Consider the following 5,714-nt stretch of genomic DNA (forward strand, 5'->3'; position numbering starts at 1 on the left):
AATTGCATCTTCCATGGAGAGGAGGACATCATAATCTCCTGCATCTTCGTACCTTACTCCATGGCTGCCTGCTTGAACTGCTCTAGGCACTCCAGTGCTGCTGCCTATCTGATGCAGATGATATTTCTTCTTTTCCACATAGTTTATTGCTCTTCTGAAGGTTGTCACTGCTCACAGGAGATGCAGATAACCCAGAGACACTTCCTCTTTATTACAGTGTTATATTGACCCTCGGGTTGTACTATTTGCATTTAAAGCATCTACTTTACAATTTTAGTTGTAGACATAATTATCTGGGACCCCAGAAGGAAGAAAGTCTGAGATTGTAGCCATAACATGAAGACACAGATCGAGGAAGACTTGGTTGTCCTTCTAGAGAACATCATGTTTTTCCTTCCTTTATTCCTTCCTTTTTCTTATTGTTGATGCTCCATTTTTGAAGGACTCAAGGGTAGCACAACCCTCAGACAAGTTCATCAGTTCACAGTCTCCAATGATGGTACTGGGGGTTATCCTCCAATTCTGTAGCATTGGGAAGAAGGAAACGTATTTGGATCAGTAGCAATTTACTATAAGGAGCAATAAAAGGAGACCTGGAGGGGGATTAGAGGCTTCATCCTGCGATGTTCTGTAATGTGTCCATAAGGTCGCTGCCATCAGGAGAAGACCTCATTGCTGGAGGCATAACTAGTTCTTTCTACCTTGAAAATGTATGACTTTTTACAGAATATTTTTATTGATATCTGCAGTTCTGAGTGGATCGGGATAATAATCAGAGAGGTGTAACCCTTTACTGCTGCTGGAGTCTAACCACTAAATCACATCATCATTTGTTCCTGGATATATATCGCACAGGTGGTTCTAGGTATTATGCCCCACCTCCAGAGTCCTTGGGGGATGTCTTCCAGTCTCATGCATATTATGGTCTCTACAGGACCATGCAATAAGTAGTTTTGAAGAAGGATTGTGGTTTCTTCTGCGCCCACTCATAATGATGTGACCGATTCATGTGAGGAGATCTCTTTGGTGAAGTCTGTGATCTTGGACCACCACCGATTTCTGAGTGCCCCTTGTACTGAATGTTGTATTAGATTGCAGTAACCGAGCTGCTCTCCTCATCATTGGTGGTGGAGATAACAGACTTCACCCTTGTGGTCTTCTCACAGTAACTTCTTGGAGTCCTTCCATGTTCTTGGTCCTGCAGTATTAAGGTCCTGGTGGATTGTGAAGTCTAGGAGATGGCTCCCATTGTCTTCTGTCCATAGTCTTCCTCTGTGGTGCCTTGTCATCATGTTGTCTTCCATATTTTCTTATCTCATTAGTGGTCATGACTTCTTTGTCACTTCAGCATTGTCTCAGGAGCTCCTGCTCTAGCACATCATCACATTCCTACCAGGATATGAGAATCTTGGCTCCTTTTCATTTATGTTCATTTGTAGGAAGTGGTGGACATTTGAGGGCAGGTTGAGTTCTTCTCCAGGTTGTAGAACATCTTATGGTCCTTTGTGGATATACTCCTGTCAGACAAATTCTGTTCCTCTTGTACAAGTGGAAAAATTAGGATGTCCAACATGACAATAAGTCTGTATCATCAGGGTCACTAATCCTTCCCTCTATCCTATAATGCAACTGGAAACCTCACAGACCCAACATTGAGCCACTTGTCATGTCCTGTGGTCTTCCTATCACAATTTGTGTCATCTACTTCCATGTTGACAACACACCACCCTGTTTACCTTCCACTCTCATAATCCACCAACCTCACAACTTAGCATCCTGACAACCCTTCATACTCACAACGTGCCACCCTGACAACACACCACTTTCTTCATATTGAATTAAATCCTTCATCCAGACAATCCACACCCTCACAACCCTGCATTCTGACAACCCTCCATCTTCCATACTGACAATGTGCCACCCAAACATCCCGCCACCCTGACAGTACTATACCTTAATAACCCTCCATTGTGACAATGGACCACCCTGACCACTCTCCAATCTGAAAACCCACTATCTCCATTGAAGTTTTCATGGGATTTATACAACCTGCAATAATGAGAGGGCAGCCCTGAAAGGGCCGTGCTTCCTTTGTGGTTGGTTCCTTGATTCCTTCATGGGCCATCATAGTGCCACTTAAAGAGAAGAAGGACATTGAGAGCCTCATCTGACTGGCCGCATGTTACATAGCTAGCAATAAGTGCTGGAGACTGGCAGCTCCTGGTTATCTCTACATGTGCTGCTTGCCCTGGGAGTCTGACCAGCTCTGGCCATGGGTGGTGGTTGACCATAGGTGAACATTATATTAGATGTCCTGTGGCTACCTGAGAAGCTGACGAGCCTTGACCAGCATTCTAGGAGTGGGTGTCCTGGACTCTACAGTCTGGCCAGTGTTACTGGTGGTCAAGGGTCATTGAGGGGTCGGTTTTTTTTTTTTGTCACAGACCAGTATTATAGGTCTGGGGAGATTTCTCCAGTTTTCTATAACTATGCCAAAGCATAAGTCACTTTTATGTTAAAAAAAAAACAAGATTTCGGCAAAAAAAGCCACCTGGTCACACGGTAAAGCAGAGATGATGTAATAACGTTGCACAATCTTAGGGAGAGGCGTGGACCGCGGACTGGTCCGTGCCACCTTATTTTCTGGGGTTCTGCATGCCAGAGTTTGGAATCTATGCCAATTTTGTAGGGTTTATGGGGGGAGGGGAGGGGGTAGCGCTTAGTTGCAATATGTTCCTGTGAGGAATCTATACTGAAGATGAAGCAATAATAACCACAGTTACTGCATGCTGGTTCGGGGAGTGCGGGGATTCTGAGCAATTAGGTTCTGCCTCAATTATTCTTCTATCAGGGATTTATTGAATGATCTTGTATTTTGGGGATTCTGCTTTAGACCAGCGCTGCATGGGTCATAGAAAAGGGATCAGCTGCAGGGTGCACTACAACACCCAGCATGTCCTGTTCACTGGACTAACTGCTATACAGGGACAACCCAACTAAGGCCAAGTTCACACTTCAGTTATTTGGTCTGTTATTTCCACCAGTTATTGTGAGCCAAAGCCAGTAGTGAAGCCTCCACAGACTGGGTGTAATGGAAAGACCTGCTCCTGTTCTGGGTTTAGGGCAGCACCTGGTACTGGCTCCCAATAACTGATGGAAATAACTCAAGTGTGAACTCGGCCTAAAACAGACACTTACTCCAGCTGCTGAGTGAGAGCAGATGAAACGGGACAAAACTTCACCTGCTCCATAGAAACCCTGCTGACAACTACACTACATCCCCCACATACTGGATGTCACCTGCAGTCCCATGTAACACCACAGATCACACAGTGATAGGTCTCTGAGTACAGATAATTTAGTAGATGTCACCTGCTGTCCTATGTAACACCACAGATCACACAGTGATAGGTCTCTGAGTACAGATAATTTAGTAGATGTCACCTGCAGTCCCATGTAACACCACAGATCACACAGTGATAACTCTCTGAGTACAGATAATTTAGTAGATGTCACCTGCAGTCCCATGTAACACCACAGATCACACAGTGATAGGTCTCTGAGTACAGATAATTTAGTAGATGTCACCTGCAGTCCCATGTAACACCACAGATCACACAGTGATAACTCTGAGTACAGATAATTTAGTAGATGTCACCTGCAGTCCCATGTAACACCACAGATCACACAGTGATAGGTCTCTGAGTACAGATAATTTAGTAGATGTCACCTGCAGTCCCATGTAACACCACAGATCACACAGTGATAACTCTGAGTACAGATAATTTAGTAGATGTCACCTGCAGTCCCATGTAACACCACAGATCACACAGTGATAACTCTCTAAATACAGAAAATGTATTAGATGTCACCTGCAATCCTATGTAACAGCACATTAAACACAGTGATAGGTCTCCGAGTACAAATAATGCAGTAGATGTCACCTGCAGTCCCATGTAACACCACAGATCACACAGTGATAGCTCTCTGAGTACAGATAATGTAGTAGATGTCACCTGCAATCCTATGTAACAGCACATAAAACACAGTGATAGGTCTCCGAGTACAAATAATGCAGTAGATGTCACCTGCAGTCCCATGTAACACCACAGATCACACAGTGATAGCTCTCTGAGTACAGAGAATGTAGTAGATGTCACCTGCAGTCCTATGTAACACCACACATAACACAGTGATAGCTCTCTGAGTACAGATAATGTAGTAGATGTCACCTGCAATCCTATGTAACAGCACATAAAACACAGTGATAGGTCTCTGAGTACAGATAATGTAGTAAATGTCACCTGCAGTCCTATGTAACACCACAGAACACACAGTGATAGCTCTCTGAGTACAGAGAATGTAGTAGATGTCACCTGCAGTCCTATGTAACACCACAGGTAACACAGTGATAATGTAGTAGATGTCACCTGCAGTCCCATGTAACACCACAGATCACACAGTGATAGCTCTCTGAGTACAGATAATGTAGTAGATGTCACCTGCAGTCCTATGTAACACCACAGAACACACAGTGATAGCTCTCTGAGTACAGATAATGTAGTCAATGTCACCTGCAGTCCTATGTAACACCACAGAACACACAGTGATAGCTCTCCGAGTACAGATAATGTAGTAGATGTCACCTGCAGTCCTATGTAACACCACAGAACACACAGTGATAGCTCTCTGAGTACAGATAATGTAGTAGATGTCACCTGCAGTCCTATGTAACACCACAGGTAACACAGTGAGGAAACTACAGAACCAGCCCACTGTGCAGTGTGGGAGCAGAATCCAGAGGCCCCGCCCCCTTGGAGCCCCTGATAAAGCAGTGCAGTGATATCCTGGGGCCCCTGTGGTTTATCCTGGTGATCATGCAGCGCTGTTGACCCTTTCTCTGCCGGCGCGCAGGGAGCGGGGAGTGCGTTTTCTTTTCTCTTCCATGTAATGCATTGCCTGCAGATTAGTGCAATTTAGTTGTAGGAACCTAGAAGAATTTCTGACTTTCTGGAGGGCGGAGCCGACGCCACCTGAGATTTGTTATTTAAAAATGGCGGCGTTGGCGTCAGATAAGCCATCTGAGGACTTTCTACAGTAGCACTGCTTTAGTGATGACAATATTCATGACAATGTGAAATCAGCACAAGAACGATTTATAAATCACCTCCTCCCTCCCAGCTCTGAGGCTCCTCCCCTGAGGATCCAGAAGTGAAGCACAGGATCGGGTGGAGCTTAGGCCGGGAGGGGGCGGGGAATCTTTCAGGTATTTCTGCACTTGTTTAGTTAGTTAAAAAATAAAGTAAATTATTTTTTTTTATTTGGAAGCTGCGGATCGTGTCTGGAGATTGGAGGAGGCCGTGGCCTATCGTGTACCTCGCCCTGGGGTCGCGGCCTGTACATCGCCCTGGGGTCGCGGCCTGTACATCGCCCTGGGGTCGCGGCCTGTACATCGCCCTGGGGTCGCGGCCTGTACCTCGCCCTGGGGTCGCGGCCTGTACCTCGCCCTGGGGTCGCGGCCTGTACCTCGCCCTGGGGCCGCGGCCTGTACCTCGCCCTGGGGCCGCGGCCTGTACCTCGCCCTGGGGCCACGGCTTGTACCTCGCCCTGGGGTCACGGCTTGTACCTCGCTCTGGGGTCACGGCCTGTACCTCGCCCTGTGGTCACGGCCTGTACCTCGCCCTGTGGTCACGGCCTGTACCTCGCCCTGTGGT

Source organism: Bufo gargarizans, chromosome 5 (assembly GCF_014858855.1).
Source record: "Bufo gargarizans isolate SCDJY-AF-19 chromosome 5, ASM1485885v1, whole genome shotgun sequence".
Lineage (NCBI taxonomy): Eukaryota > Metazoa > Chordata > Amphibia > Anura > Bufonidae > Bufo > Bufo gargarizans.